Raw genomic sequence first — 21692 nt, 5'->3', positions numbered from 1 at the left:
CACTCTCAGCCTTTCGCCGCCCATTTTGGCCAATTAGGATTAAGGCGAGCATTTGAAGAAGGAGAAATATAAAAAGCAGCGATTAGCGCAGGACTTCAAGGCAGAGGAGAGTGCAAAAAAGCTTTCGGTCAACTTTTGGCCTTCAAGTGGCTGTCGGTTTTAATTTTTTTATGGCCCGCCAGTCGGGCTAAGGAACTCTGGTTCCAGGTCACGCGCGTTCCACCGAAATTGGCCACAAATCTAAACCGAAAACAGAAGACAGAGAGAGTCCCGTGTCCCGAATGAATGCAAGCTGATGATGATGATGAGGCAGTGCCGAAGGTCCTTTCTCCGGCGTCTCCTGTTGATCGTCTGGGTCTGATTTGCATATTTGCCAATTTACAACAAAGAACTGCAACGTGGACTGCTTACATATGCGACACGGGTTTTTCGCACGGAGCAAGGACCTTCGGACTTTAACAGACTGCTGCAGCCTGCGGTCAGCTTTCCGTATTCATAATCAGCGGATAGTTGCAGAAGGACGACGTCCAGTCACGCAGCCAGCCAGGCAGCCATTTTTGTCTTTTTCCCGCTTGCGGTTTCCGGTTTCATTTATTTTTTTTCGGATTTTATATTTTTCCTATTTTTTGTTTTCTTGGTATGAGTGCAACTTCTCGTTTTGGGGCATGCCTTCAATTTCTATTACTTCTGCTGACGAATTTCGCTTTGAGTCCGCTTTGTTGGCCACGCTTTATTACTTTTCCGACAGCAGCAGCAGCAGCAGGAGAAGAGAGCGACGGCAAGGATTCGGTCATTAGGTATGCATGTCGCGTCTCAATGCGAATTTTACCCTATCTCTAAGGGAGGTCGAATGTTTTTAGATATTTCTAGAATATTTACAAATATTTGGGAATGTAATATGACATAAGAAATAAGAGAAGAGCTGTGATGGTTTCTTATTTTGTTTAAGTCTTAAAACTTAAAAAAAGCTAAAACCAATTTTTTAATATATTTAAAAACTTTATTTATTCATAGTTAAATTTCTAGCTAATTTTATAGTAGAACTTTCAGTATTTATAAGTTATATATTATTAAAAAACCTCTTCTAGAATCCAGAGCATACAATGTTCGTTCTAGGACTCCTTAATAGCTTTCCTGGCTCACTCTTCACCCAATTTCCACTGCATTTTCTAACCATTGCGGCGGCCAGGGCTTCCTTTGGCTTCCTTTTTGGGGTCCTTTGGCTTTAATAAGAAATGCCGTCTCAAGGAAATGGGCAGACACCTGCCCCATGATGCTCAATGCATTTCTGGCCGGGAATGCAGTCCTAGGACCAAGAACCAAGGGAGGATGTGATAAAAATTAACGAGCCCCGAGGGGGTGGCCCAGGTGAGATGAGCGCCAGTCAGCGAAAGTCGAGTTTTTAAATTTTTAAACATTTAATTCCGAGTCGAGGAATTTTATTTGATTTAAATATGCATCCACCTTACACCTGGCCGCTCCCTGGCAAATTCAATCCGCATTCGAGAAACTATTTGTGGAAAGAACACTTTCGCGGGACGCCAGGGCAGGGCAAAAGACAAAAATAACTACATAAATTATTTATGCAATATCTGAGAATGTGAACAGCGCCAAGGAGAATGGCAAAGAGGCCAAAGAATAAGGAAAAAGGAGAGAGCTCTTGTTGTGCTCGTTGCCAGTTTTATTTGCGCCCTAAATGCTGCAACATTTTGTTTACGGCCACCGAAGGAGTCGAGAGCTGCCTGAACAAATGCTAATTTGCTGCAGATACTACGGGAAGGAGCATGGTATCAGCATTGGTAACAGCCATGGCCATCAAATAATCATATTTGATTTATTTGGGCCGAAATTGCAGGCCTCGAAATGTATTGGCACATATTTTAGAGCCTTACCACTCAGTAGGAAGTATTTTTCTCAAAGGAAGTTGAAAGTTTATATAAGTAAAGTGCTTAAAATTTCATTATAAGACTCGCTTATACTTCCCTCTTCCTCTAATCCCTGAGCTACAGAGTTCCAGCACGTTTTGTTTTGATCAAATTTCTATTTGAAAAAGAAAATAGAAAAAGGACTTACCCTGACTCCAGTTGATGGCATTATTGTCTAGACTTTATTGCAGGTCTTTCTATATATTATTATATATTTCAAAAATTGCGAAATTTGCGCTTTGAAATTGCAGTTGGCGAGCTTTGCAACAGAAGCTTTTGCACAAGTCCTTAAAGCTTTTCACAGCTGCCAGTTTTGCAGTTGCAATTGCAGCTTTGAACCTACTTTTTGCATTTATTTTGTAATCAAAATAAAATATTAATTTAAACATTTTATTATAACAAAAAAATATGTATATTAGTTTATAATTTATTTATTTTTAGCACTGCAAATACACTCAACTTCACTTCCACTGGCTTCAATGTCGGAGACTTTATTTTAAACACATTTTAATGTAAAAGACGCTATTTTTGTGGTTAAAAAAAAATTTCAAGGGGTTTAACCAAAATTTTAGCAGCTGCCACAACAATAATAATAAAGGACAACAAAGGCGGAATTATGCCACAGGACAAGCAGCTGTTTTGCAACTGAGAGCAGAACCGGAACAGAGAATGCGAGTCCTGTGAGAGTGGGAAGTGAGAGAAAAGCGAGCGAGCTTTTGGGTAACTTCGGTTTTGGTTGCATTCACCAAGGATGCACGGGGTATATCCAGCGGGTTTTAAGGATGAAAACCGATTTGATTCTGGGAAAATATATTTATATATTTATTTAATAAAAAACAAATATCAAAGGAAGCTAACTTTCATAAATTAAAGTTTGAATACACTTGATCACTTTGGATATCGATATTTATCGATACAATTTTGATGTATAATTGACGTTTAAGACATCTATACCATAAGCCAAAGAAGCCATCAATTGGAAAGCATTTTTACGTTAGATTTTATTGGATTCAGAAATTTCTTTAATGAATTTTATAAATAAAAATATTTGTGAAAAATTTAAAAATAAAGAAAAACTATTTAACTATATTTTATTAAATGGTTTATGCAGGCACATATGATTTCCCTTAATCTAAAATCAACTCCTTGAAGTAATACTTCGTTCTTTAATATTAGTAAAATTGTTCAAGGCCTTAGTCCTTTAGTCCTTAGACCTTAATTTACCTTATAACACAGGACAAACCAACTTCTGTAGTTTCCAGGGTATCCACTAGTCCCATTAACACTTTATTTTCACACTTTTGTTTGTTTGGCCTGGCACTTTGCGGCCTTTGCTTTTTTAATTTAAATGTTAATCCGCTTGCATGTGCATGCAGTGGCCTCCGCCTCCTCCACCCCCCTTCTTATTTGCTTGTCCTGTGAACTGGCATATTTTTCATAATTCCTGTGGCTCCCCAAAACCCACCTCTCACACTTGGCGTACTTTAATATTTGCATATGAGGCAGCCACACCAGACTGACGCCAAACTTAAATGGAAAAAATTGTTAAAGCGATACCCCAGCCCTCCTCGTCTTATCCTCTTCTTGAGCTCACTTAAGTTTTTATATCCTGGCTCGCACACACGTCGCTTTATTGTGTATTTGTCTTGGCTGCCGCAAATAAAGACGGTCTAAATGCAAGACGTCGCAGCAGGAATGAGTTCGGGCCAAAGGAGGGAATTCATTAAAAATTAATCCAACGAGTGCGAGGTATATTTGGACCCATTTCCGCTATCCTCCCTGTTCCTGCTGTCTGCTATTCAATTACGTATGCCACGGCAGCCATGAAAATGACCTGCAGCGCCGTCGTCGTCGTAGTGGTCCTCCTTCCACCGCGGGCGTAGTAAATTCTAACAGCACTTGGGGTTCACCTTTGGCCACCCTCTCTCACCTGGCTTTCCCTCACAGCTCGTTGGCTTGGCTGGCTGGCTGGCTGGCTGGCAGTTTTATGTGTTTTGTCTTCGCATGCCGCATAAACGGAATTATTTACAATTTATTTTTACCTGAGCTAAGACCCTCTGGGAACACGTTAAGAAACTAGGACATTATTTTTTCGTTACTTTACAATTTTTATATTTAAATCTCAATAATAAATACAATTCAAGTGAAATACTTTTGATAATTTTGACTTCTTCAACATAATACATGTAATTATACTCGAACCCAATAATTTCTCCCAGTGCTGGGAGAAAACCCCAAGGCAAAGATGAAGCAGAAACGAAGAAAAGCCAAAGGAGGTGGAAAATGCCAGGACAAGGGCCAGTGACGGAGCCAAGTGCTGGCATTTGGTTGCCGCTTGTTTGTTTTTGTGCTATTCAAAATGTCTTCATTGCCGGACTGAAGATGCCATGCCGGAGCTGACCAAGGAGCCAAAAGGAGCCAAAAGCAGCCAAAAGGAACAAGTAGCCACGACAGCAAGGACTCTGCTTGATTGCCTTTAATTTTAAGATTAAAAGTGTGCTCTCTCTCGATGTCGGGGACTTTTAATTTGAACCAATAATTCGACGAGCTACCTTTAAAATGCATGGTTTGTATTTGTGGTAATCAAAAAGAATGTATATAAGAGGACTTGCCTTTGGATTTGAGTTCAACGGAAACAAATTACAACTTTCCAGCTGGAAACGGTCATTATAATTGCTTTTGGCACAAAACATTTGGCATTTCCGGAACCTTTCGGACATTCTTTGGCGGAGCAAAAACTAACTTTGATCGCAGTGTACACCAGATCATGTGAACGCACATGATAATACCGGCTATCAATATACCTGCATTTGACATCTCAGAAGCGGAACTTGGCGTGGTTTTCAAAGTATTAAGTTCAGGGGGCGGTGTGGGAAAAGAAGGTATGGTATAGTTCGCTCCATCAGCCATGGTTGATTCGGTGTCCTTTGGTAGAGAAAGGATAAGATTGGTCTTAGCATATGCTTAAGAGTACTTACTTCGAGTTTTTTTCTTTTATTTTGTATATTTTTTTATATTTCTTTTGAAGAGTCTGTAATTTCAAGGAAATGCCAAAATATAAAATGATATTTGAAGTAAAAGTCATTGAAACAGGGCTGTAGAATGTTTTAATTTCAGCAGAACTAGTAAAAATGATAATTTAGCAAACCTAAATGGAGTCCAGCATTAATCTAAATGGTATTTAGCCAATTTATCAGATGAGAAAACTAAAGATCCACAAGTGTTTTGCTTGCTTAATTGACTGGTTTCTGATTTGCATTCCAATTGAAAGATATCTCCCTCTGTCATATGCTGGAGGTGGCTTAAGTACATGAGGCCAGAGTGCAGCTAAACTGGCATTAACGCCAAGGATGGCAGAGGATGCGCCACTTGAGCTCTCAGTAAGGTACTCGTCCTCTCTATACCCAACCTCATCCTCATCATTATCATCAACATCATCAACATCATCATCGTGCGGCTCTCATAAGCATAAGTATAAGCCTGAGCGATGATAAATCATTAGGGGCCAACGTGTTGCGGCCAACTTGACTTGACAGTCACTGCAGCATTCAGCCCGCTGTGGGTGTTGCCTGAGGGTGGACTGGGTGTTGCCGATGACTCCTGTCCTGTTCTTCCTCAGTGATGAGAGTCACGGCTGAGCAGAGCTGACTCATCAGTTTATATCTACAGAAAGTTTGATTTAAGCCAAAGAAAATATGAATATGAATTGATTTTAGTTATATAAATATATACCTATAATAAATTTAAAGTCTTTGCTTGCCATCGGCAGCCAAAAACTTCCCCAAAATATCCGCCTCATAATTATGCTATTCAGCTGCAGTAAGGACCCCTTCCTTTGTCTCGTTCTATCATCACCGGCGATAATTATTAATGCGCACCTCAAGTTGGCAAATAATGATATAGTGCTCGATAGATACTCAGCACATTTGTGTGTGTGTGTTGGAAAATTTATGGGCAATACGTGTGGTATAAACAATTGGGCTGCGTCCCTCCCCCCTCTCTGGTTAGCAACCCTTTTGAATCCATTCCGTCACCTGCTGCTGATGGGTCTCCATTTAATAGGGTTTGGGTTTGCCCGTTAGCTTGGCCTTTTTCCGCTTCGACTTTTCCAACCGCAATGCGACGCTCGTTGCAGAAATGCAAATCAGCTGAAAATACTTTTCGCTTTTCTAACATTTGCATAAGGAAAATGCACTAAAAAATGATTACGATATGGGAGTTACGTATGTGAAATGATATCTAAAATATTTTTAAAATATTCAAAGGAATAGGAGTTCGGTTTTCTTTTAATTTAGTTTATTTTATGTAATTTCCAAGTCTTGAATATAATTTAAGTAGCAATTTTGTTTTGTTTCAATTATCTTCTGTGACAAATGTAACTTGACTTACCAACCGATATCAATTTTCTGTTTAGAACTTCAAGTATTTAGCCTCCAAATGTTTGTTTTTTTTCATTCTTGCACTCTCCTATAATTAATCAGCGGGTAAATGCAAATTACTTTTCCGACTTGACGTTGCAGTATTTGTTCCTGGTCGTGTTATGGCCCCGCCTGATCCTGACTGCTAACTGTGTTAACCGGAAACGGAAATGTAGCTTGCATAACAAATGAATTTCGCTGAGGGGCGGCCGCCACTGCTCCTCCATTCCTTTTGACAAGTCACCAAGGCCTCGTGCCATTGTTCGTCCTGCCAACCCCCAAGTTGCTCCCATTCCGCCCCGCATTTCGTTGGCACAAATTGTTTTTTCCACATATTGCCAAAGGGGGTGAGGTGGGTGGTCGGTGTTCTTATTTGAAAGACAACTGCCAGTGACAGGCCTCATTTCGGCTCAAGACACAGCTAGAGACTGCCTTCGAGGATGAAAACCCAGCCCAGTGCAAAGGCGAATTGCATTTCGTCGGGGGAAAATTTATGAACATCATTGCCATGCGTCAAATAAATGTCAAAAAGTACGCCAAAAGTGCGGCCATTAATGCAAAAGATCTGTGAGACCAGCAAAAATATTTCGTTTTCCATCCGCTGGACCGCAATAAAAAAATTTCGCAAAAATTGTTCGTCTGGTTTTTTGCATTTATTTTTTGATGCTGCTGTTTTTTGTTTGGCATGTTAAACACAATTTTTTAATGAATTTTCACGCCACTCGAGTGTAAAATGCCAGTGTGCTGGCGGTGGGGCTCGTGCTACTTTTAAAATGCCATAAAACTAAAAAAAAATAAAAATATTTATTCCCCCGGGCGGCAGTGGAAGTGAAAAAATTGTTTTTCGAAAGTTTGTTGCTGATGTTCCTCAATGGTTGTTGCTGCTGCTGACCATCATTTCTGAATGCCAACGCTGTCTGCCCGAATGTCTCTCTTTCAACTCACTCCCTCCCTGTTTCCCATTTTCCCGGCTTCTGGTGATGTTTTGTGTGAATTTACCAAGACAAGGCAATGGTGGTCTGAATGTCCTAACAGGATAAGTGGTTCAATTGGCTAACTCGATCGGTTTGAAAGTGTTAGGTGGCTGTAGAAGAATTGATAAACCAGTTTATTTAATTGGAAAAAGTAAAATGTGTATAATTCTTTAAAAAAGGGACTAAAAGGGAGATAAGAATTGGTAAAATTAGCTTTTACGTTTATTTATAGCATACTTTTAGGCATATATTATATTTTTAATGGAAATTAACAAGGAAATATGTGTTTCCGATTGAAAGAAAACAGCTAGTTCCTAAGAAACCGTATTAAAATGAATTAGATTTATAAAAATAAATTGTAAATAATATTATTATAAGCATTTATATTTTTAAAATAATTTTTTAAAGTTCTTGAACTCAAAAAAAAACCTTGAAATTTTAAATGTATACCTTTTGGAAACCCCCAGCTCTGTTTCCCCTTCCCAAAGGGTATTTACCATTCCCCATGATAATCCCTAGATATTCATCTTCCACTCGCTTCTTGTTTTATTTTAAATTTTGTTCTTGTTGCTGTTGTTGTTTTCATTTCGATGCTTCAAGCGCAAGCGACAGATGATAATAAAAAATTTTATTACACACAAGCTCATCCATTTGACTTAATGGCGGTCGGAATGTTGCAGGCTTTTAATGTGCGTCATCATCATCATGGAGGGGTTTTTGGGGGACGAGGAGCAGGGATATTTCCCGTCTAGGTATTCCGCAGCTTCTGTTTGAGCTGTTGATTGTTTAATAATTTTTATTTTTTTCCTTTGCCTGCCTCGGTCTGAGCTCTTCTCAAGTGGAAGTGCATGTAATTTCATTTGCAATTTGCATTTAATTTTTGTGCGTTTTTTTTTCGGAGAGAGAGATTTGTAGGCCGCCGCAGTGATTGCAGCGGCGACTGTTGGGATGTCAAATAAAATAATATGCCAGTATATGTACTGCATATTCCCTACTCCCCCAGCTGACACTCAATAAATCAGCGAAATGTGCGAGCAAAATAATAATTAATGGCCGAAATGGTTGGGAATGCATGAAAATTTGTGAAAAATTACACAATTTCCTTCTCCCAATTATAATTGCCAGCGAACCGAAATGAGCAGTGCACTCTTAGTATGCGGCACATGTAGAAAATGAGTCAAGTGCTGGCCATCCCGCCAAAACGAAACGGAAGCAGACAACACACTTGGCTTAATTCCGTCTAACTGTTCGTCTCCCATTCATTGGCCAGTGCTCATCATCATTTGGCACAGCCGCATGTTCAATATGATTCGTGACATGTTAGGGAATTAGTGCTGGAGCCACCAGACCACCCACCTCCTAGTACTCCCCCTCCCAAAAAAAACAAACCCCAGGAGCTGTCCAAGTTCTGTTTCTGGCCACGTGCGCCACATGTTTGTCATGCCAAGTGGCGCCAAGCGGCCTCATTAATGTGAGTTGCTTTAAGTTTTATTTATTTATTATTGGACTTTTTCCGGGTCTCACTGTTTTTCTTTTTTCTCTTCCGCTCTCCCCCCTCTCTCTCCCTCTGACTGATGCCCTGTTGTTTTTCCTCGGATTTGTGCTGGCTAATTGCTTTTTGTTTGGCCCCAGAAACGGAACTAGCTCGAGGAAAATTAGTAAAGCTCAGGAAAAATTTAGTTTGTTGGCTAAACAAGACAAGGGTCTTTGGAGAAATAGTTCGAAAGTTAAGAAAAATGTCTTAAAGGTCAAATTAAAAAATAAACTTCATTAGTTAATGTTAAACACAAAATAACTAATTAGTTTATACTATTTGTTGTGCCACAATGTTTTCTTTGATTGTCCAAAAACCTAATTTCAAATCTAGTTAAGTCACTTTCCAATTCCTTTCCGTAGTTGCTACAGATTCTCAACTCATTTCGTCTGCTCAAAATATCAAGTATCCGACGTGTGGCCGTTGCTGGAAGAAGTTGCCGCGAGCGCTTTGAGTTTCCCTTGGCGAGGCAAGCGATAGCCAGTGTTGTCACACGCAAAATAGTTGCTGCCAGGACCTCGTCCTTGTTTACAGTTTGCATTTAACAGCATTGCGGCCCAAAGTTTGAGGCGTGTCTGGTTTCCACACGAGTCCCTGGTCTCTTATCATGTTAGTTGGGGCTTTATTGCCTCGAAACAGTGGCGCAAGAAGTATTTAGTTACATGCCCCGCCATGCGGGTGTCAACTTCCTCGGTTACCCAGCCCTCTCGTCCTTGGTGTCTCTGGCGTCTTCGTCTAATTTGTAAAATTATTCGCACGTACTTTCTTATTAGTTTGTTGTGCCTTGTAAAATTGTTGCCCGAAAAAGCGAAACTTTTGCGGAAAGGCAGCCGGAATATAACGTATCTGTTTCGGTTTAAGGGAGCCAGGGAGTTTTTTCCACATACAATTTAAGTTTAAAGGTTATGATTTTTTAGTTAGGAAAACTATAAATTTTGTAACAATTTTCCAGTCTATTTATTTGTCAGGAATGACCCACCGCTAGCCCACTCAATCAAGCCAAGCGTTAAAAAACTCTCGACCCGAAAAACAAGAGGCGGAAAAGCCTTCAGACAACAGAAAATTTCCATTTATCAAGCGGCATAACAGCGACATTTGATCAAGATATTAGCAAATGTTCAATTTATTTAGAAAAACCGCCGCAGTACATGGCCAGCAAAAAGAAAAAGCCTCGCTCAAAGCCACACACAAAACGAGGAAAAACAAGTACTAAGCACTAAGGTGCGGGTTACGGGGGTGCTGGGTGCAACACGGTAAAAGAAAAACCCAAACCGTAACCGAAAAATGCAAATCGAGCTGGGGGAATTAGTGACAGCCGAGCGGAAAGACCGACTCCACTTTCAGTCCGGCTTTTTCCCTCAGAGCTTTCCCAGTGTGACATTTGCAATTGACAGTCGCATCGAGTTGAGGTTTCCCGGGAGCGGGAAAGTCAACTGCAGCCTTTCCTTTCATTCGTTCTTGCCTCTGCGACAATTTAAAACTGCGAAAGTTTTAAATGTTCGCCTCGCTCCTTTTTATTTTCAAGTTTTTCCGCCTTTCCCCCGGCGCTTTTTCCTTGCGGCAAAATGTCAAACTGCGGCCAAAAGTTCGTGTGCAAAATGGCGTCCCAAAGGGGCGTGGCTGGAGGGCAGGGCAGGGCAGTGCAGGGAATTCCAGCCGCCGGCGAACACGTGTGCAGTTTTCCAAAATATTTCTTTAAATTTTCCCCATTCTCAGCGATTAATTTACCCGAAGAAGGTAATACTTTTTTAAGCCGATTAAGATACCCTTTTTGCACAGTGGTAAGCGGGGTGCTAACATGTCCTTGATTTATTATAATAATTTAAATGTTCTAAGATAACAAGAAAAACCTAAAACAAAGCCTAAGCCTACAGAAATTCCATGCTTTCGACCCCTGCTGACTCTTTTATTCTTTGTATTTTCTCTAATACCTTTTCATAACTATAATCCTCGTATCAATGCTTCAATTAACTAATTATTTATGAAACCATAAACCACTGTGCCATTGGCCAGGTGAGAGGGGACAAGAGCACTTACTTTTAATTAGCAAACAAAACGAAAACGAAATCGTAAATGAAATGCCGCCGAAACCGACCAAAAGTATGCAAAACTTTTGTTATTGTCGCCAAATAAATTTCACCAATGCGACTGCTGGGGGCGGGGGAGGCGTGGCTGGTCCAAAAAATACGCAAATAAGGGAGGCGGAGGTTGCTGGAGGTTGGGGGGGAAAACAACAAGCGGCTAACAGAAAGTTCCACCGACAGCAGAATTATGTGGCGTCAAATGCGGCGCGTCGCCTCAGGGAAAAGCGCCTGTAACCGGAGCTACCGTTGAAGGTGTGGGCGTGGCCAGGCGGTTTTCCCACCTGTCTCCGACCCCCCAACTGCGGTTGCCGTCGGGACTGAAATTTATGCTGCTGTGTGAAATTTTACGCGACAGGTGGAAAAATAAAAGCAAAGGGCCAACAAAAAACGAACTGCAGCGCAAAAAAGTTGCATGCAAATTTCTAAAATGGAGAAGGAAGTGCTTCAAGTCTGTCTGAATCTCTTCCCTCGCTACCCTTCTTCCGGTGAGAATAAATCCACTTAAATATTTAAAAGGACGAGGCAAAAAGAGGTCCCTCAGCTGTCCGGGTATCCTTCTTTAACACTTGATTAGCAGCGCTTCCTTACTCCTAAGTGGGGTTTCCATGTTAACACTTGCCCACAACAACTGTCCTCATTAGAGAGAAGGGTTCGCCGGCTCGTGACTGGCAACGTAAATCATCAATTAAAATAAATTTCCATCTGGGGGCAATGTTTGAAATTAATTTTTAAAACGAAATGTTTTCGTAAATTATGAGGGTCACTTGAAGTGGGTCCCAAGGATATGACTGGTGGGCTGGAGAATTAGGTAAGAGAGAAAGGGGTTGGCCAGGTGTTTGCCAGGGGTTAGCTCAAAGTTTAAAGAAATTTTTAATATTTCATTATGACATTTAATGGTTTAAGTACAGGGAGACTGAAGTTAATAGAAGTGAAGATATTTTGGGAGGGTTTTTATTTTACGAATTGTTTGCAGTATTTTCTGTCTTTTTAACCATTTCTTTCTGCTTAATTTTCTTATATTTATTTCCAAAATCATATACAATATACACTGCGCGTCACCAGATTAGCGCCCCCCCTGGTGCTCGCGTTTGAAGTCAAATATTATCAAAACTATTAAAGATTGAACTGTACAATTATTATCCAATATAATTCAATAAATTCTCTAAATAAAAACATATATTAGAACGCAGTTGGTATTTGCATAGAATTATATTAAATTAAAAACTAAAGAAACACGTTTATTTGGAAGAAAAAACTGCGTCATCAGATTAGCGCCCCCAAAATATAAATTTAAACATCTTTCTTAACTTGCTGAGCACAGCAACCATTTTTTTTTTGCTGTTAAATTAAACATTTTTCTTCAATTTGACATAAAATATGGGCAGAGGAACAATCTTATCTTCGGAGGAAAAATCGAAAATCGAAGTGTTCAATGAATGTGGACTTCCTCTTCACAAAATCATCGAAAAAACGAGAAGACATCGCAAAACCATTGCAAATTTTCTTCAAAATAAGAAAAGCTATGGAAAAAATTACAAAGGAGGTAATAACAGTGTTATTAGTTCCGCAGATCGCAGTGCTATACTTCGAGAGGCGTGTAACTCCCACGACTCTACCGCCAAAATAATAGAAAAACTTGTGTTAAGACAATAAAATCGACTTTTTTAAAGGTGATCAAGAAAGCTGACCCCTTAAAGAAGCTAAAACTAAAAAAAAACCACCCCTTAACCAAGTGCGAACAGAAATCCGCCTAAAGTTTGCTCACACGCATATGACATGATCCAATGAGAGGCATAACGTCGTATTTTCAGACGAAAAAAATGTAACCTAGGGGGTCCTGACGGATATAATTATTTCCACTATTTACGCAAGGAAGAGCATCATCTGGATCGCTTACATAGTCGGGTTGGAGGAGTAATGGTATGGGGAGCCATATCCTATTATGGCAACTGCGAACTGCAGTTTTTAACCCCAAAGATGAACGCGGAAAATTACAATTGCGTTCTAAAAACAGCATTTCCCGTTTTTAAAAACTTATTTGGAAATCTGAAATAGCATTTTCAGCACGACTAAGCCCCAATCCACAGAGCCCGGTCCGTAAAACTATGGAATCAAAAGGAAAATGTCAGTGTCCTGGAGTGGCCCCCATACTCCCCAGATCTGAACATAATAGAAAACGTCTGAGGATGGTTAGCTAGGAAGGTGTACGAGGGTGGCAAGCAATATGCTACCAAGGAGGATTTAATTCACAGTATAAAACAGGCCTGGTCAACAATAACGTTGGAATATTTCAAAAACTTGTATGACTCTCTCCCCAATCAAGTTTGTGAAGTCCTTGTAAACAAGGGAGGGGCAACCCATTATTAAATTTCCTTAAAAATGATTCAACTTAATCATAAAATTGTTAAAGATAGTATTTTGTAAGAACTTTATCAAAAAAAGTTAAGTTAATGTAGGTGGCGCTAATCTGATGACGCAGTTTTTTCTTCCAAATAAACCTGTTTCTTTAGTTTTTAATTTAATACAATTCTATGCAAATACCAACTGCGTTCTAATATATGTTTTTATTTAGAGAATTAATCGAATTATATTGGATAATAATTGTACAGTTCAATCTTTAATAGTTTTGATAATATTTTACTTCAAACGCGAGCACCAAGGGGGGCGCTAATCTGGTGACGCGCAGTGTATATACAAAGTGGGAAACCCCTTTCCCTGCAACCTATCACTTAATAATCCCAAAGAATGCCCCGATAATGATCTGGCAAATGCAAGCCCTATTTCAAAGTTGGCCGCAACATTGCAAGTGGTAATTGCAACTCAGTGGCAACCTCTGATAGCCTTAGACCTGCCGCTTGATTCTTTTTTGTGGGCTTCCAGGAAAACGTTTACCCAAACCTACCCCAATAAGTGTGGGGCATATAAATTACGGGAATAAAAACTGAAATTGCTGCAAAAACAGAAACACACTTAAAATACACACACCGACACACACAGAGAAGGACGTGGCCAGGCAATGGCAAAAACGGAATATTTATGAACGCACCACGCGACGAGGGAAAGCGAAAATGCGCCAAACGAAATTGTGAGGGGAACGACGACGGGTCTCTGAATGGAAATGGGAATGAAACCAAGACCAACGAACCAAGTCCGAGGTCCTGTCTACCCTCCCCTGTATGTGGCATGGTATGGCTTGGTATGGTATATATTTTTCCTTCTGCCGGGCAATGTTTGCTGGCAGATAAAGCAAATGGCAAAAGTGTTTTCCATGCGCGATCGATAAACACGGCGCCAGCAAGGCGGGACAAATTTTCATAGTTCAAGTGGCGCCTAGGAAAACCCACCGCCTTTCCGAGTGAAATGTGGCCAAAGGCAGGCGGCAGTAAAAATTCAGCTAGCAGCAAGCAGCAAGCAGCTAGCAGAGAAATAAATGCGATAAAAATTATTGCGGAAGTGCGCAGGGGAACACAAAAATTCAAGAAAATGAAAAGAAAAAGGAGCAACAGGAATGGGTTTGACGCGTATTTTTGGCCCACTCTTTTGCACCTCATCATCAGCCGGTAGGGGGTCCTTTGTGATTCCGTTGAATCATCGCCAAGGACGACAACGAGAATTGATATCACGTGTCAGTCCAACGTCAATGTCACTCAGTCACTTCCTCGTAGTCGAACTCGAACTCGAAGGCGGATCATAAAAACCCCGGCTCCCCCATGAGGCTCGGCTCTCTCGGATCTGATTTTATTTTACGATTTAGGCGTGTGTTGGCCTTTAGCTGTTGCCAAATTAGTTACCAAAATTAACTTGTCTATTTGCGTGGATTGCCTTTTTATGGCGACTTTGACTTGGACTTGGAACTTGGGCTTCTTGATGTTGTCATAAGCAGAGGGTTTGAGGGTATAAAGATGAGTCATGGGACGAATTGTTGACAGCGATTTATTTGATAGCTGCTATATCGGGGCCAAGGCTGGAAGTCGTTGCGTAAAATTAGGCAAGTCATTAAATAGGACATTCGGTGTGATTTCGAAACTGTTTTGCCAGTTAAAAGGTGGTTTTCTAATTACTTAATCAACCTAAAAGGACTTTTATAAAGGGAAACAGCCTTAAAAGGTGTTTTATGTTTAATAAACAAAAAGTAACTGGTAAATTGCTTAAGCAAAAACATTTCAACAAAGAAGATTTTAATCTGAAATAAGTTTTTTTTTTAATATCTTTCATAAAATCAACGAAATCATAAATATTTATTGCTAAACCGAGATGTATACATTAAAAGTTACTGTATAATACCAACCCCTCAAACCCATAACCTTGACACTGTGCAGCAATCAATTTCTCCCATCGCTTTTCCAATAAATGCATTGCGCTGAGACAATAAAACTCTATGAAAACTAAACAAACAAGGGACGAATGGGTCGCGGACCCATTGTATACACAGATATGTGTCTAGATTGCCGCAACTAACGTTTGGCCAGGACAAATATTTACCCTGTCGTCTCGCTTCGCAGTCCGACTCTCCGCCTCTCATCACGCACAAACGCACAAATTACAGCGGATTGGTGGGTCTACGGGGGGTGGTGGTGCAATTCGCGGGAGGGTGGGAGCGGTGTCTTGACCAGTGCGAACAATAAGCAATAAAATTATATGCCATATTATACATATACACAGCAATCCACTCACACGCGCTGCAATATAATTTTGAAATCAGTTAAGTGTTGGCTTTGTTCGAACGGAGCTTCAAAGGCAGTCCTACACTGGGATTAATTTATAGCAACAAATTAAAAAAATATATATTTTAACCTAAACTTGTTAATTTAGCATAATATTGTTTTTGTTGTAAATAGTGTAGATAATATAAAATAAGTTAAGCTTAAGGTAACTCTAAGAAACTTTTGTAAGTAAATATCGATCAGAAACTGGGCAATCGATATTGTTATCGACCGTGCATGATCGTTGAGGTGCAATCAGAACTTGAAGAGACTACCTAGAGAGAGGACTTATAGAAAGAACCGTGGGAAACTACCTTAGAGAGCTCCAACGTATTGAATAAAGTTAAAGTTTACATATTAAAGCATAATTTTTTTAAGGATATCCTATGTTACCATACCAAAATTAAAATCCATCAAATCTTTCTCAGATTTTAAAAACCTGATTTTAGAATTTATTTAATAATCCATTTCTTAGCTACGGTTATTCATTTTATTAATAGTTAATTTTTATGGAGATGGTGCAGATATGACATAGAAATCTAAACGATTACAAAGCAAATCAAAGGTATGCTACCTTACTATAAAAAAACAAACATTAAGATATTCTGCGTTTTAAAATCCCTTAAAAGAGTGTCTAAAAGTATGCTATAAAATGTTTCAGGAACCAAAACAAGCGGCTTTAGAACCTCATCGATTTTTGTAAGTCAAACTTTATCCATCAATTTTTCATTGCATTCTTTTATAAATATTTTTTATTTAATTTTAAATTTATAGCAATTTCAGTAAAAAATGCTAGAACCTTTGTTTTTTTAAGAGCTCACAATATATAGATATGAATATTCATGGACTTTTTTCGTAATGTATTCCCAGTTATGGTTCCAGTTCTATTCGCATTCCAGCAGCCCAGTGCAAGTCCAAGTTCTTGTCGTCCTATCGGCCGGCAAGTCTGGCGTTTATTGTCGCGCAGTCCTGGGCGAGGAGTAGTACATTAAATGCGCATCATAAATTTCATTACATTATTATGGCGTTGTTTGCGACAACAAGCCAAAGCCGTTAGCCGGTTTGGGCTATTTTATTGGATCGCCTCCGCTGCAGCGACGGCAAATCACATAAATAAAACTATCCGATTCTATTGTCTATCCATTCGCCGCCAACTTGGGCTCTTGTCTTTATTAACGCACTAATTATGGGGCGTGGGCAATGCATTTTGTCAGCATAATTTATGGGGCCGAGTCAGTCGGTTTTTTGTTTCCCAACCATTTCTCCGAGGAAAGAGCCGGCACACGCCTTTATTTTGCCAGGCCAAATAATAATAATAATAATGGTGGGACGGCGTTGCGTAGGAAAATTATTATGTCTTGCCAAAATTTAAACAAAGGCGCAGCCCTCTAGCCTTGTTGTCTGGGAAATTGATGGCTTTGCACTGGCCAGCGACAAATGGCAGTGAACTTGTGTCAATGGAGCATAAAATAACCTAACTGGGTCGCCGGGGGACCGGGAAAGTATACACATAGGCTGGGTAATTGGGTTTTGAAGGGGGTCTTCAGGTGTTGTGGTTCAAAAATGACACAAAAATGTTCGGTTTTACGTAAAAATTCCAAGGAGAAACTAGTTTTGTAACCCAAAAACTATCCTTTTTAATCAAGTAAAAGAAAAAACCTTGCTACATGTTTCCCAAACCAAGAAAACACTTTCACTACATCCTGCAACTGCAGCAGCAAAAAAATGGAATATGTTCCTGCAAACTGGAGCACAAAACTTAATTTCCAGCCAAAACATTGTTACGCTGCAGTGCCATCGAGATCGGTCAGACAACCGCAAGGAAAAGCCAATCAAACTTACAAGCTGACCACTTGCATGACAGGACCCATAACCAGGAGCCATAACCCCACTGTAAGTCCTCCTCCTTTCCGGCGACAAAACTGAAGGCGAAAGTAATTTGCAAGCCACTTTGCAGGGCCATAAAGGGGCGGAGAGCAGGCGAACACTAAAAAGTGCTATAGAAATAATTGAAAAATTTGCACTACATTGAAAATCGAATTATGAAGAAAGTGACGTTGGCGCAGGAAATATCAATTAGCACAAACAAGAGCTAAACCCCATTAAAAGCTTATTTATCCCGGCCGAAAATAAAGCGGGAAAAAGTGGAAAAGGGAAGCCAGCTGTAAGCAAATAATATGGAAAAACTTTACACAAACAACCCTTGAGCTGCAGGAAGTGGACGGGAGGCAGGAGCAGCAGCAGTCGGCGGGAGTAGCTGTAGCTGTGGAATTAATTGCTTTATATGGCGTGATAATTTATTGAAGCCCACGATGACCAACATGGGAGCAAAGGCAAGGTCCTGGTCCTGGTCCTGGTCCTGGTCGTGGTCCTGGTCCTGCTCCTGGCCGTGGCCCTTGTTCTGGTCCTGCACTTCCCTGCCAGCCGGGGATAACACAAGTATTATGCCAGCAACGAGGCGTAAGGGTCAATCACATTAGAGACATGCGATTCGAGGGTGGTTGGTCCTGGGCTCTTATCCTTTTCCCAACTCCTTGCCTGGTTGGTCAAGGGTTGCCCTCTGCATTCTGCAATCTGATTATATGTGCGAAGGAGGGTCGGGGTAATACGTTTTCCCTGAATAATAAACATGCCAGAGGTACTATGTGTTTGTTATGATGCCAGGGACCACATCGAAAATATATATAGTTTATGTGTCTGGTTGAGGGTCTTAAAGTAGAGTTCGATTTCAGGGAAAGATCCTGCCTAATCGATAATATAGCCTGGTAATTAAACACCAAGTGAAGGCATCCTTGAAGTCTACGTATTCTTTGGCAGTGTATTCACACTTCACCTACACTTTACTGCACTTAATTTTTTCGCTTTTTGAATTATTTAGCTTTGCCCGCGCAACGGATTTACGCACTGCCACTGACCACCGCCGAAGGGTCTTTTGACCAACTCAGAGGTATGTATATGGTATGAATATAATCAGGGCATTCAATCGACTTAATTTCATTATGAATACCAAGGCAGCTAAACGCCGTTGGCCCCCAACTCTTGCCATGATTTCCTTTTCGCCGCTTGGCCAAAGCTGAGCTCATAAATAATCTTGCCAACTTGTCGGAGGACAGGAGGACACTCGCTCGGTCTCTCCGGTTGCCCGGTCTTAGCCACAAGCAGCTGCTCGAGTTGCAGGGGGCTTCACCCGCTCCATCCGCAAGGACTCCGCTTTGGCCGCTGTTGACAAACAAATATGAAACTAATCCTTGGTAATTAGTGCGCCAACTTTTGCTGCATTTTGAGCCAGGAAAGGACCCAAGGACACAAGGACGGGGACTTGTAGTCGCTGATGTCGCTGCTGGTGGGAGCCCCAGTCTGCTCTTTCGGCATCTCAGTGTCAAATACACTTTGGGAAAAACTATAAAAGAATTATAAAAAAGAAAAATAAAATATTTGTTTGAGGAAAAAAAAATTTAACATTTAATATTCTTTGATTGTTTTACATAAACTTCATAAGACTTAAGCCAGCAGGGACTTTTGTTTAGTCTGTATTCGTTTTTTCACAGTGTAAAGCTAACTCCTGGTCATAGGAAGTTAGCAGATTCCTTGTGCTTTCTGCTTTTTGCGGTTTTCCCGGTCGCATCTCGTCGGTATTTTTTTCGTTTCTATTTTTTGTGTTTTTGCGGCGGTGTCGTCGTTATTTTTATTGGAAAAGTTAAGCTTGTGTTTTGATAGGTTTCAGTCGTAAAGGGATTAATTAGTGCGGACTTCGCACCAGCGGTTCCGCCGGCAACAGGATAAAGCCAGTGTCTGGGGGCAAGCTCAACATGCCGCCTCATGTGGCAATGCATAATTAAAGCTAAAGCTAAGCTGCGTTGCATAAAGTCCTGCCAGCGTAAGGGAAATGGGAATGAATCGGGAGTAGGTAAATGAGATGGCTTAACGAGGAGTATTTTGCATTTCTTTCACAATAAGGCTCTTGAATGTGGGAGAAAGTAGTTGGAACATGAACTTGCGATAAGAGCTAAATAAATAATATATAAAATCTAATTATATAACCAATCCAGAACTCTATTACTTAGGGAATTCCCCACATAATTCTCCATCTGGCCAGTTGTCTTCACTTGAGTTTATTAATTTTATTTCGCGATTCCCACCAATCCCCTACCCTTTCTTCAGACATTTCTGCGCTGAAAATTCCAATGCTGTAGAATTTCTCCATGTTTTTGCCGAGTCCTTTCAGGGGGGAGACTCTTTCTTATCTTTTTATTATGAACTGCAGCGACAATTTTGCTAGCCGTGTCAGCGCATGATTTACGAGGCCGTGGCGTACAAATGAAAATTGTACTAAAAACGGTCAAAAGGGGGTCGGAGTTCCGAGTGCCGGAGTCGGGACAAACCTTTTTTGTGGCTCTGAAGTTTTGGCCACAAAACAGGAAACGGAAATGAGTGCGCAGAACGGCGATGGCGACATGTGAAATGTGTTTGCCACCGACCAAGAAAAACAAGCAAACAAAAAAGGAGACCGGCAAACACACATGCAAAATAAACGGGTTCAAGTGGCGCTCGTAAAAGCGGGGAAAAAGGGGAAAGCCAAAGGATAACTGTTGAATTGTTGGCCATAATAACAAGGCAGGAGGCAGGCGACTCCCATGTGTGTCCGTGTCTGTGTTGGCTTGTCGCGTAGCAACTTGTGGCTAGCTTAATAGCAGTTAACGGCATACCAGCAAAAGGGGTGCCCAACGGTTGCAAGGAAGGGGGCAACCGGGTCAGAGGGCAGCTCAGGGGTTCGTCTGCATGTTCATCTCAAAAGAATAGAGATGAAAGCACTCTAAAAGTGTTTATTCGGTTAATAAATTTCATTAATTTGTTAACCAGATGCTCACTGAAAGGAAGGACTTTCTCGAGAGGACAAAGAAATGTGAGTTAATGGTGATGTCTGTAAGTTAAGTTAATTCTAGTTTAGAATAATAATAATAATAATGAATTATCAATATATATTTTTGTTATGTTTCTGTTCGTTAAAGCTTCATTAAAAATTTGTTAAAATCATATCATATCATCTATGTATGTGAGCAAGTTCAAAAATATACCATCACTTAGCCTTATATTTGGTTGCAAATTGAATAAATTTAAGAATAGGCTTTCCTTTTATAAATTTATAAATTAAACGATTTATATTTCTCCTTTTAAATGTATTTATTTATTCAAACAATACTTAAACATTACCTACAAAAAATAAATCTAGTAAATATGTATAAACCTTTTGAATAAATTAACCTTTCCTTCAAAAAGCTCAAGTGACTTGCTAGAAAATCAAGGAAAAAACTAAACAAATGCCCAAGGAGTACGCATAAAAGAAATGTACAAGAAAATGCGATTAAACCGAGCAACCCGGCTGTTCTGGGAAATGAAATAACCGTGGCAACCGAACCGCGTGCTGTGAAAACAATCCAATCAATTTATTAATTAAGCAACCCACCCGGAGGACCAGAGGAGGGCCTGATGTACGACTGCAGGAGGACTATGGGTATGCATGGGTGTACATATATATACGGCCGATCTGTCTGTCTGGCGGAAATGCTCCCCCACCTTCTCCCTGGCCAACGATTGTGCGCGTCTATTTGTCTAGCTTTGTGCAATGGATTTTTAATGTTTTTCTCGGACTCGACGCGCGGGAGGACAATAATGTAACGCATTGTTAAGTCCGCTTGGCACTTTTCGCACGCCAGCTGTGTCCGGCTGGAAAAGCAAAGGAAACCCCCAAGGAGGAGAGTCAGCTAAACTGGCTCCGGTCTTTAATGAGCCCCAAACTGCAATTACGCAAAACATTTGCGCACTGCATGTGTCTCAAATGCGGCGGAGACGGCGTCGTCTGAAATAGTTTTAATTGCGTTTTGCTTTTTATTTTATTGCACGTGGCGCCCTAACAATTTCGTTATAGCAGAGTAAGTTGTGCTTGAACAGGAACTACAGGAAATCCATTAAATATTAAGAAGCTGGTGAATCTTTTGGGAAATGAAGCAATAATTTTTAGCCTTTATAGCCTTATAAATTTGTTTGTCTTTTAAA

The 21692-nt window shown here is 40.4% G+C and overlaps 1 protein-coding gene across 1 annotated transcript in view; it reads right to left on the bottom strand.

Annotated features, from left to right (window-relative positions):
• Window positions 1–21692, bottom strand: part of LOC108078030 (uncharacterized) — a 291179-nt gene that overhangs the window by 214042 nt on the left and 55445 nt on the right. The window lies entirely within an intron of this gene.

The sequence above is a fragment of the Drosophila kikkawai genome, chromosome 2R (genome assembly GCF_030179895.1).
Source record: "Drosophila kikkawai strain 14028-0561.14 chromosome 2R, DkikHiC1v2, whole genome shotgun sequence".
In the NCBI taxonomy this organism is placed as follows: domain Eukaryota; kingdom Metazoa; phylum Arthropoda; class Insecta; order Diptera; family Drosophilidae; genus Drosophila; species Drosophila kikkawai.
This window is presented reverse-complemented; position numbering and strand designations above follow the sequence as displayed.